The sequence below is a fragment of the Tupaia chinensis genome, unplaced genomic scaffold (assembly GCF_000334495.1).
Source record: "Tupaia chinensis unplaced genomic scaffold, TupChi_1.0 Scaffold000291_1, whole genome shotgun sequence".
Lineage (NCBI taxonomy): Eukaryota > Metazoa > Chordata > Mammalia > Scandentia > Tupaiidae > Tupaia > Tupaia belangeri.
The window spans coordinates 773,339-786,224 of NW_006159776.1; the positions used below are offsets into that span (position 1 = coordinate 773,339).

The 12,886-nt window shown below is 40.9% G+C and overlaps 1 pseudogene; it reads left to right on the forward strand.

Annotated features, from left to right (window-relative positions):
- The first annotated feature begins 524 nt into the window (after positions 1–524).
- LOC102470000 (aurora kinase C-like) lies at positions 525–12,345 on the forward strand (annotated as a pseudogene).
- The last annotated feature ends 541 nt before the right edge of the window (positions 12,346–12,886 follow it).

The following is a 12,886-nucleotide window of genomic DNA, read 5'->3' on the forward strand; positions in this document are numbered from 1 at the left end:
TTGACACCAGAGAGAGAGTTTGGGAGCAAGGTGGGAAATGGGGGAGAGGGAATCAAATGGAAAATAAATTAATGTGTGCCACTTTCTATCAAATGCCAGGGTCCTGTTGTTTTTTTATGGCTAAGTAGTTTTATATTCCTCACAATGGATGGGTAGCTTGTAGGATTCAGAAAGCAGTAAGAAATAGTCCCACTGTCAGAGAGTTTACACTTGAGATGGTGTGTCTAGTAGTCTATTATGAAATCCCTTTTCCTTATGAAGCATTTCAAACAGATGAAAATAGGTTCTTGAAGCATATTGAGAGGACAGGACTTGAAGTTAGGCTGTAGCTCAGAGTTTTCTGAGTAATTAACTGTGTAGGGTCAACTGAGTGGGCAGTAGATAGTGTGCACTGGTGATGGCAGGAAACATCACACGCACTTAAGTTCATGGAACAGCAATGCCACAGTCTTAGACTGCAGAGCATACAGCCTCCAGATATGAGGTAGTCAGGTAATAAGGACAGCAAAAACCAGTGAGAGGGCATGGCTTCAGGAGTATCATGGGAGCTCAGGGAATATCATGAAACTTTCAGATTTGAATGGGAAACAGCCAAGCTATCTGCCTCTTGTTTAGATTGGCAAGCACACCTGAGTTTTATTGATGAATTAACCAGCTGTGGAGAGCTAAGGATGAAACAGGAGCTCGTATACCAGGCTTCTACTCATGTTGCCCTGGAATGCCCTCCTTACCATTACCTTCATATCGTCCTCACAGTCAAGTCAGTTCATGGCCCTCTCTAGCAGAAAGCCAGTGGAACATGATTTATTTCTCCTTTAAGGCTCAAATCATCTTCCCTAGAAAACCCATCACATTTTACCGTTTATTTTCAGTCACAATTTTGCCTCTGTACTATCAGTGTCTTTGGGGCAGTGATTGCTAACTTTTCATGGAGTCTAATCCCACCTCTGCATAAAGCCACAAAATGGTGAATTCATTTACCCTCTCTGAGCCCAGTTCTTCATCTAGAAAGAAGTCTAACAAAACCTATCCTGCCTATAGGTCCTGGGATTGTAATAAAAATGCCATCAAAGTCAAGATTATTAATGTACATTATAAAAGGTGATATGTTAGGAAAATGTGACTGCAAATCAGAACACTGAGGCACTAAATATGTTTAAGAAATGTCTTTAGGGGACCAACAAATGGCATAATGGTTATGTTGCTGGACTCCCACGTAGTTGACTGTGGTTCGGGTCTCGGATCCGGCGTCTTGAAACTCATGCCGGGCATGTGTGCATGCATGTTCAAGATCCTGAGAGGAGACTGAAGGAGAAGGAATCAGTGTGGTCATCCCCCCCGGGGGTGATTTCTCACTTTCTGTCTCTCTGTGTCTCTCTGTCTCTCTCTGTCTCTTCAGCAAGCATACGCACCCTATAGCGAAATCTCTCTGAAAAAAAAAAAAAAAAGAAATGTCTTTAATAGGTCTCAGAGGAAATAATGGCAGAATTAAAGTGAAGCTGTCTTTCTCACTTGTAACTTCATTCTTCTATCGAATAAAATTAAGAGCCTCAACTCTGAAGCCAGACAGTCTGGGTTCTACTCCTCATGAGCTTTGTAACCTTTGACAAATTATTGAGCTTTTCTGAAATCATTATTTCTTACTCACTTTTATATCATAATTGTCACCCAGTGTCACAGGGCCAGAGTAGTATTTAAGGGAACAGAGGATCAGACATCAGCTGCAATTCTAACTGGCCATGACATGGATGTGTCGCCTAACATCTTGGGTGACTTTCTTGATCTATACCTCAAGGCCTTGGGCTAGCTGAGCTGCTGTTAAATTCTCTTATGTAATACTTCACCTTTCCTTTAATAAATCATTTTTTAAGATCTGTTTTATATTTTATAGTAGAGACTTTTATTTCCATTTTTAAAAAATGATTGTCCTGACTGCAAGTATGTTTGAAGAAGAAAAATCTTGCTACAACTCTTACTAGCTTTGAGACCATGCCAAACATTTAAACTCCCTGAGGTTCAGTTTCCTCCTTGGTAGCTACATCATAGAATTGTGAGCATTAAATATTTAAAGCATCTAACACAGCTAAGAACACGTAAGAGATGTCCAATAAATGATAACCAGCAAAATCAAACAGTAATTGCAACTTAGTTTTTAAAACTTTTAAAAATGAGGACCAGCAGTTGACATAATGGCTATGTTGCTAGACTCTCATGTAGTCAATCATGGTTCAAGTCCTGGACCCGGTGGCTTAAATTCACACCAGGTACGTGTGTGTGCATGCCCAAGATCCCGAGAGGAGAATGGAGGAGAAGGGACTGCAGCATGGTCATCCCCTCTGAGGGGTGATTTCTCGCTTTCTATCTCTCTGTCTCTCTCTATCTTTCTGGCAAACACATACACCCCAAACCTCTAAAAAAAAAAAGAAAGAAAGAAAGAAAAAAAGAAAAGAAATTCAGTTTTAGATGGAAGTAGGAAAAAGTTTAGTAATGGTTTCTCACTGTCTCGTGGCCAGAACATTTTTTAAATAGACAGTCTATATTCTGTTTTATTGAAAAGCATCAGAAAAGCTTCCAAACTCTTGAGAATCAAATGGCTCCTCATTTTGAATAAAGGCAAACAAGAATATGAACAAACCCAGGATTAGCAAACTATAACTACTGCCCCAAACAGGCATAAAATTTCAACCAAGTTTGGTGGGAAACCATGTTTTGGCTTATTTTTTAAAGAAAATTATAACTGTGGCACCCAATTATGGATGTTTGAAAACTCAAGCTAAATCACACACAGTCATATTCTGGGATCTATTTTCCCAATATGTGAGGAGTTCAAAAGTTCATATACAGTGGGTTTATAGCCATCACGAATTACCATGGGGAACTAGAGTAAGTTACTTTATTTTTCTGACTATTAATTTTATTCATTGAAAAATGAGAGAATTGAAATGTATGATTTTCCAAGTCTTTTATGATGATCAGCAAAGTCACAGAAAAGGAGAAGTACATGGGCGTCATTTAAAATAAGCAGAATTGTCATTTGACAAACATTATGTTTTGAAAGTCAACAAGGAAGAGCCTCCATCCAAAAATATCTGTCACGGTAGCTAAGGACCAAACTCCACAAGCTGTAGGGAAGTTGTGGAAGACAAACGTTTTAACTCTGACACCAGTAAGCAAGTTATTTTCTCTTTACTTCACTTTTCTCATCCGTAAAATGGTAGTGTTAGGTCCACAGTTATTCAAGATGCATCAATGGTGGTCAAAGTGTAGCAGAGATCTGAGGGGCAGGCTTCTCCAGCCTGCAGGGTGAGTGATAGTGCAGAAAAAAAAAAGTCAAATTACCAGCCTCTACTCAACAAGAGGTTGAGAGGGGACCAACTACCTCTGAGCTTCCCTGGATGTATGGATTTATTCTGGCTCCTCCAAATGCCTGTTCTCCCTAGAAAAATGAAGTGCTTCCAGATTCAACCAACGCTGCAATTATAGTTAACCATCTCCAAATAATGGAGAGTTGACTATAGTATTGTTTAAACCATGGCTTTAGATTTTTCTGAACCTGCTATTCTAGTCTTACCTACCAATAACCCCACTGAATTGAAAGTTTACTATAACAATATGTTAAACGACTATTTTATAGGTTATTTTCCTTTGTTCAATGGATAACATAGAAATCCTTTTCACTGATTTTCAGAGCTTGGGAGACTAGAGCCCAACTTTAGAGCAACAAGTTTAGAGTTGAAGAGAATCTGAGGACCAAGAGACTCTTCTCAGGATCTTGGGCATGCATGTACACGTGCCCGGCGTGAGTTTAAGCCTCCGGGTCCAGGACTTGAACTGCAGTTGACTACATGGAAGTTCAGTGACATAGCCATTACGCAAACTGCTGGTCCTCCCACATAGAATTTGAACAAGAAGCAGAAGATCTAGCCTGCCCCAAGGCATCTTGTGAAATATTCTAGGAAAGCTGCCATGTCATCCCTCCCACATAGATTTTTTTTCTTTTTCTCTCTCTTTTTTTCTTTTTTGGAGAGGTTTTTGCTACAGGGCACATGTGCTCATCAGAGAGACCAAGAGAGACAGAAAGACAGAAAGTGAGAAATCACCCCTCAGAGGGATGGCCACGTTGCAGTCCCTTCTCCATTCTCCTCTCGGGATCTTGGGCATGCATGCACACGTGCCCAGCATGAGTTTAAGTCTCCTGGTCCAGGACTCAAACCACAGTTGACTACATGGGAGTCCAGCGACATAGCCATTATGCAAACTGCTGGTCTCCCCACATAGATTTTGAACAAGATAAAATGAGATAATTTCATAACACATCTGACATGTTCTACTATATACATCAACCAACGTTCTGCTATGCACAGCACTTCCCTACCTCAAGCAATGCTCTCCAGACTTTTTTCATTATATATCATTATGAATTTTTTAAAAATTAGTGGTCATACGCCAATATATGCATATTTGTCTATTATGCAATATACATGTGTTAGTTTAAATGCCAAAAGTTATACAAGAGACATTAAAAAGCAAGAAAAGAATGAAATAAGTTAGACTTTTGCATAATCATTATTTTATTGATGTCTAGAACAATAACAAAAAGATTGTAAGTAATGTGTTTGAATATACTTTGCTTTTATTTTTAGAATGTTGGTTTAATGTTTTGTATCATAGCAATTTAACAACTGCATCTGAGTTCAGTTTCTATCAACACTTCATTCCCTTTGTCATGGCTTGTAGAAAACCTCACATGGAGGTTCCAGATAGAACCAAATGGAAGTCATCTCTTGCTTGGCTACACTTAACTAAGTCACAATACCCACTTTTTAAGCCCTATCTACCATTATACAGAGGTTTTTCTTGAAGTTTGGCTGATACATTTTCACCACACTTTTTTTTTTTCCAGAGGGATGTGCACTCTCAAGAGAGAGATAAAGAGAGCATTCTCCATTGGGGCATGATCACAGCGCAATACTTTCCCTCCAATTTCCACCCCATCAGGATTTGGGGCACACAGGTAAACACGTTCAGTGGACTTTACAGGCCTCTAGTGTCAGGACCCTTAGCCGTGGTTGGCCATGGGATCTGGCTTACCGTGCAAGGCACTTAATCACTGCGCTGCGAGGCCAGCCCCTCCACCATACTTGATGCCAAAAATTCTTTCTGCAAACAAATTAGAAGAAATTGGGTATTTATATTTTTTAGCAAATGCATTCAAATACCACTGGAACTCATTGGGAGAATATTAAATATTTTAGACAATCCTTTTTTTCAATTTTATCAAATATGCCGGGGACAAACGTATATAACTTCCAAAACTAAAGATATAACAATAGAGACATTCTCAAGAGCTATTTTCAAAAATGTCCTCTGGGTTTCTTTCAAAAAGCAGTTTGTTCTTCATTATTAAGTGTCACTTTTACCTTGAAGAAACAAGCTATTTAATCTATGCTTATTTTTCTTTTAATTTATTTACTAGGTGGCACACTACTGTCATCACATAAAAGAACGGTAAATTGTAGAGTTGTCTTTAACTTCAACCTTTTTAAAAATGTTTTGATACATAATAAACAGTGAATCTCTGTGTTTGCAGCAACCCCTGTGTCATTATAATGCTTGGGTCATAAAACTATGATACTTAGTCAGATGAATCAAATCTATTCCATCCCTGTTTTGATAAATAAAGTTTTATTAGAAAAAAGTCACACACCTTCATTTACATATTGTCTACGGCTATTTTCACCCTGCAATGACAGAGTTGAATAATTGTGGTAGAGACCGTATTGCCTGCAAAGTCTAAAATATTAGCTATTTTCCTCTTTTGTTCTTTCTTCCTTTATTTTTTTAAGGTGTTTGTCATAGGGCACATGTACTTACCAGAGAGAGGCAGTGAGAGGGAAAGTGAGAAATTAAACCCCCCACCCCCGGAAGAATGGCCACGCCGCAACCCCTTCTCCTCCTGGGATTTTGAGCACACGCACACATGCCCAGAGTGATTTTCAAACTTCCAGGTTCAGGACTTAAACAACAGTCTGCCATATGGGAGTCCAGTGTGTTAATCACCATGCCACCTGCTGGCCCCTGGCTATCTTCCTCTTTACAGAAGACATTTGCCAACTCTGGCTATAGATTTTTTTTAAGTTTTAAAAATTAAAGATTGTTTTCAAAAATTCACTATACCTATATCCCAAGAATTTTAACTGCTATCGTATCTAATTCTTTACTGCAATAGCTACCTATAAATGATACAGTTATTAAATTTCACTTGTGTGCCTATCCCGCTAGTCTTACTCCTTGTATTTAAAGAGTCAGTAATCATTTTACCATAATATAGCCCTTCTGGGAGATCTTTTACTTCATGTAGAGAGAATTGTTTTTCATGTATTTCATTATTGAAATAGAATCTAGCATATATAAACTGAGACAAGTTAGAAACATTGGGACCAGCAGATGGTGTAATGATTATGTCGCTGGACTCCCATGTTGTCGACTGCAGTTTGAGTCCCAGACCTGGTGGCTTAAACTTCATGCCGGGCTTGTGGGTGTGCATACCCAAGATCCCAAGAAGAGAATGGAGGAGAAGGGATTGCAGCATGGCCATCCACCGTAGGGTGAGGGGTGGGGGACAGATATCTCACTTTCTGTCTCTCTGTCAAGCACATGCACCCTACAGGGAAAAGAAAAAAAAAACCTGCCTTGTAAAAAGAGAAGTATTTACAGTTTTATCCAGTCATATTCCAGTCGTACTGGAAACTCTGGATCTGTGGATGATAACATGTATAGTATCCTCGACTGGGAGAATTCACTTTTACGTTATAAGCTAGGTGATGTATAGTGATTGAATGTATAAAAGAAACTAAAATAAACCAAAAAAAGAAACTTTTCCCATGTCAAGCCAATCTTAATGTTTGTTCCTTCAGACCTTCAGCAGTATTTTCTGTGTATCTTCCTATGGATGTTGGCTAACAAAGGAATTCATTTTTGCTTATTATTTTAAACAGCCTTCATGATAGCAGAACAGGTATTTCCCGAATAGTATAAAACTCAGTTCTTAAACAGAAAACCGTAATTCAGTGAAATTCGACATTACCTGATTAAAACATCACTGTAAAGGTGGGGCAGGGGGGAAAGCTGTAAAGGTTTGTCTTGTACTCCAGGTACTTCATTTCTAATCATGATAATCATGACAGTTTCCCAGAGAAAACTCAAGCACCAGATACACTTTAGGACAATGTTCTTTGTTAATGGTGTTAGACTTAAACCCAGAGTTCAAATAGACTCCATGAAAATTTCTAATTTTTTGGACCACTTCTTATCAGACTTGATTAGATCCTCATCATTTTATCTCTTAATGCAGTGAGCAATGAGATCATGACAGGAGTAGCATTTGCTCTGCCATTTCCTCAGTGTTTCTTAAGCTTCCATTACAGATATTACCTTAAATTCACAATTTCTTTACAGATATCTTTCTAGTGATTTTGTGCATTTTGTGAAGGTTACTCTAGTTCAACCTAGATAATACTCTATTCTTTTTTTCTTTTTTTGAGAGGTTTTTGCCATAGGGCGCGTGCGCTCGCCAGAGAGAGACAGAGAGATAGAAAGCGAGAAATCACCCCCCAGGGGGGATGGCCACGCCGCAATCCCTTCTCCTCCATTCTCCTCTCGGGATCTTGGGCACACACGCACACGCGCCCGGCGTGAGTTTTAAGCCACCAGGTCCAGGACGCGAACCACAGTCGACTACATGGGAGTCCAGCGACATAGCCATTATGCTAACTGCTGGTCCCAGATAATACTCTATTCTTTAAATCCATGGAAGCCCACATCAACTGCAATGTATCAAATATGCTGAGAGCCAACATCCACAAGAAGACAACTCGACTGAGTCCTCCATGTTATGGAAGCCCCATCCTCAGTTCTTTTTTTTTTTTTTCAGAGGTTTTTGCTATAGGGCGCGTGTGCTTGCCAGACAGACAGAGACAGAGAGACAGGAACAGAAAGCGAGAAATCACCCCTCAGGGGGATGGCCATGCCTCAATCCCTTCTCCTCCATTCTCCTCTCGGGATCTTGGGCATGCACGCACACGCACCCGGCGTGAGTTTTAAACCACCGGGTCTGGGAGGTGAACCGCTGTCAACTATGTGAGAGTCCAGCAACACAGCCATTACGCTAACTGCTGGTCCCTCCCTCAGAGTTCTTGTGAATTGCTCTTGATATTTGACCTATGTGAAGTCACGAATGTCAATCTACATGTTATGATTCAGAACAATTGTCCTTACTCTTTTGATAAACACATATACAGGTCCTAATATATTTTTTTATATCCCAGTCAATTTTCTTGTGCACTCTGCTTTGAAAAGCGATGCACTATACAATAATTCTGCCAGGGACCAGCAGTTAGCGTAATGGCTATGTCACTGGACTCCCATGAAGGCGACTACAGTTCGAGTCCCGGACCCAGTGGCTTAAACTCACACCAGGCGCATGTGTGTGTATGCCCAAGATCCCGAAAGGAGAATGGAGGAGAAGGGATTGCGGTGTGGCCATATCCCCTGGGGGGTGATTTCTCGCTCTCTGTCTCTCTGTCTCCATCTATCTTTCTGGTGAGTGCACACGCCCTATAGCAAAACAAAACAAAACTGCAATACAAAAGCCACCTTTCCCTTCTTTCTTTCAAGACCATACAGACTTGAACTTCTGGACCGAATGGCTTGGGAGGGCCTTCCATAGCCAACGCAACACAGCCCAGCATCCTAACCATAAGGCGCCTCACAATCAATGATGATGAAATCAGTGTCCTTTGGGCAAGGGGAAACTTAGGAATATATACTTGGCTTGGCTCAAGGAAAGCCATTTCACTGTGGTCCTGAAGGTGATCCTCAAGTCCCAGATAGAGAAGGAAGGACTAGAGTATCAGCTGAGCAGGGAGGTTGAAATTCAGGCCCATCTCTGATACCGCAACATCCTACACTTGTACTACTATTATACCTCCATGATGCTCACCGGGCATACCTGATTCTGGAATATACTCCAAGGGGTGAGTTCTACAAAGAGCTGCAGAAAAGCCACACATTAGATGAACAGCTACAGCCACTATAATGAAGGAGCTGATGCTTTGACCTACTCCCATGACAAGAAGGTGATTTGCAGGGATATTAAGCCAGAGAATCTGTTCCTGAGGCTCAGATTACAGATTTGAGCTAGGTTTTGCACACCCTCTCTCTGAGGAGAAAGATAATGTGCAGGACTCCGACCACTGGCCGCAGAGGGAGCACATGTGGAAAAAGGTGGATCTATGGTGCGTTGGAGTGCTCTGCTATGAATTGCTGACAATAAATCCCCCCGTTTGGGAGCGTCTCCCACAATGAAACCTATGGACACATGCTCAAGGTGGATGTGGAATTTCCCTAATCAATACCTTTAGGGGCCCAGAATTTGATCTCAAAGCTCCTCAGACAGCAGTTCTCAGAATGGCTGCCCTATCCCAGATTCTGGAGCACTTGTGGGTTAGGGTGCACTCCCAGGCTGCTGCCTCCCTGTGCTCAGATGGCTTCCTGAACCCTGTCTGCCTGTTCCTTTATGTTTGTGCAGGGAGCTCCCCTGGCTCTGCAACCTCATCTGTGGTCTTTGTTTCTTCTCTTTCATGATACAAGATGCTAATTAATTAATAGTTGTATCATTTTTGTACTGGGGGAAAAAATCACAATACTTGGCATAAGGGAGGTAAGAACTATACTGATAATACTTACTAGGCATCTACTGTGAGATTACAGATTTGAGCTAGGTTTTGCACACCCTCTCTCTGAGGAGAAAGATAATGTGCAGGACTCCGACCACTGGCCGCAGAGGGAGCACATGTGGAAAAAGGTGGATCTATGGTGCGTTGGAGTGCTCTGCTATGAATTGCTGACAATAAATCCCCCCGTTTGGGAGCGTCTCCCACAATGAAACCTATGGACACATGCTCAAGGTGGATGTGGAATTTCCCTAATCAATACCTTTAGGGGCCCAGAATTTGATCTCAAAGCTCCTCAGACAGCAGTTCTCAGAATGGCTGCCCTATCCCAGATTCTGGAGCACTTGTGGGTTAGGGTGCACTCCCAGGCTGCTGCCTCCCTGTGCTCAGATGGCTTCCTGAACCCTGTCTGCCTGTTCCTTTATGTTTGTGCAGGGAGCTCCCCTGGCTCTGCAACCTCATCTGTGGTCTTTGTTTCTTCTCTTTCATGATACAAGATGCTAATTAATTAATAGTTGTATCATTTTTGTACTGGGGGAAAAAATCACAATACTTGGCATAAGGGAGGTAAGAACTATACTGATAATACTTACTAGGCATCTACTGTACAAAATACACACACACACACACACACACACACACGCACACAATCACACCCCAAAACGGTATATCAGGTACTATGAGTGTTACAAAGATGAATCAAAGTAAATCACACATGGATCCTCCCTTCAATTTCAGTTATTGTTTAATTTGTTCATCCACTCAACAGACATTTCCTGGATGCCTTCCAGTTCTAGGGATGGGGCTCAACAGACATTTACTGGTTGCCTTCCAGTTCTAGGGGTGGGGCTGTAGACTAAGGCTTGGTGGCATAGTGACTTCCACTTCAGATACCATTCGTCCAATTTGAATTGGCTTGGATAGATTGGCCATTATATTGGAAAGTTTTCATTATTAAGCTTCCCAGAATTCATATATTCTAATACATCTTAATACCATTCCAATTTCCTTTTAGGTAAGTACCTCTCCCCACCCCTCATTGTGAGACAGTGAACCAAACTGAAACAAGGTCACAGACATCATGAATGAGAAGTGTATGTTCTGCAGAAGAAAAAATCTGAATTAACAGAGACAGAAATGAAAAATAAAAGGTCCTTAGAAAAGGACAACCTATTTCTTTACTTTGTTTTCCTTTTAGAGACCCTTTAAGTCTCAGGTATACTTGATTTCTTGCCCTTTAGCATCTATAATATAGCCTCGCTGCTCAAGATTTTGATTGTTGTAACCATATAACAAATCATATTAAAAATGTACCCATTTGCTTTGACTAATTTGAGTGCATTTCTCGTCCTTGCAACTAAACATACTTGGTTTGGTCCCAGGAAAAGAAGTTTCTAACAGCAAATACTTAGAAAAGTTAGGAATGATTGTTACAGTACTACAACACTCTCCTCCTTTCCCAACACCACTCTGCATCCCAAACAAAAAGCTGGAGATCTGAGATCTATAGTTGAGAATAATCTGACTAAACTCTTTAGTGCCCATCTCCTTGCCACCTTAAGCAAAGTATCATGATAAAGAGGAGAAAATAAATCTCAGCTCCACTTTGCCTGGCTTGAAATAACTAGGAAAATAAAGGGCGTACTGGAGAATGACAGTATCTATTTATTGCTATCCCAGCTTAGGTGCTCTGGTGGGTTTAAGTCCATCTCAGTCCAAGTGTAGAACTCATCTCCATCATTTCTTTGAGGGTCTAGGGGTTCCCTTTAGCCTAACAATTTGGTCTAACACTATACAGAGTAGTTAGCAAGTACAGAAATAAACTTGCAGTTAAAGGTGGGAATTGCTTTGGCTGGAAGGAAAGCTATTGAGAACTCCTGATATAAAATAAACAGTGTTTTATTCGGAATAAACACTTGATCTTTGAAAGCCCTAGCAATAGTTAATGTGGGACCAGCAGATGGCTGGTAGTGATTACATCAACTACCCACATAGTCAACCCATGGTTCGAGTTCCAGACCTAGCAACTTAAAACTCACACCAAGCATGTGTATGTGCATGCCCACCCAAAATCCCAAGAGGAGAACAAAGGAGAAAGGCCTGTAGCATGACCATTCACTCTGGGGTGATTTTCCATTTTCTGTCTCTTAGGTGAGCCCACGTGCCCTGTAGCAAGTATCTCTGGAGGGGAAAAAAAGAAAGAAAGAAAGAAAGAAATAGGTAACATAAGGTTTTCACTCTTTGAAAACTGCATAGTCAGTTAACAAGGTTTCTGACTCACTAGAACCCCCAGGCCCAAAGACAAGGCCTGTCACAGGCGTCCTCTCAACTCACTTGTCCAAGTTTTTGAGACTCCAATACCATCCTCAAAGCAATTTCTGACTGTGAGTCAATGGCCTCTCTTACTTTCCCATATTTCATACCCCTTTCATCTTTTCACTCTTGAAGGTTTATTTCTTCTTCCCCTGACCTCACCAAAGTCCTTAATGACTGGACAGAAGAGCATCAGAGAGAACCTTTATGGTCAATGAAAAAAATCAAAGCAGAGCAAGAAAGACAAGCAATCAACAAGAAAGGCACCCTGTGCTCAAGAACAAAAGAGTATTTTTGACACAATAATCTTCAAAATAGTGCCCAAACCTTCATTTCCTGAGAGGGAAGGGATATTAGATAGATGATTGATAGATCAGTGTAGATGTAGATAGCTGTAGTCCATTTCTGCTGCTGTGACAAAATACCTGAGACAGAATAATTTATAAAGAAGAGAAATTTGGGCTGGTCCTATAACACAGTGGTTAAGTTCTGTGTGTAGGGAGCCAGACCCCACAGGGTTGACTTCAGTTTAAATTCCAGTCCTGGTGGTTTGAAAATCATGCCAGGCACATTTGCACATGTGCCCCAAATTCTGACAAGATGAAGAAATGGAGAAAAGGTATCACAGCACGACCACATCCCTCTGGGAGTTTTTCTTTCTCATGCTCACTCTTGTTCTCTTTCCCTCTTTCACAAGTGTGCATACTCTCTAGCAGTTAAAGGAAAAGAAAATAAATGAAATTTACTTTTTCACAGTTCTGGAGACTGGGAAGTCCAAGATTAAGGCACCAAAAGGTTTGGTTTTCTGGTGAGGGTTGCTCCCTGCTTCCAAGATGGTC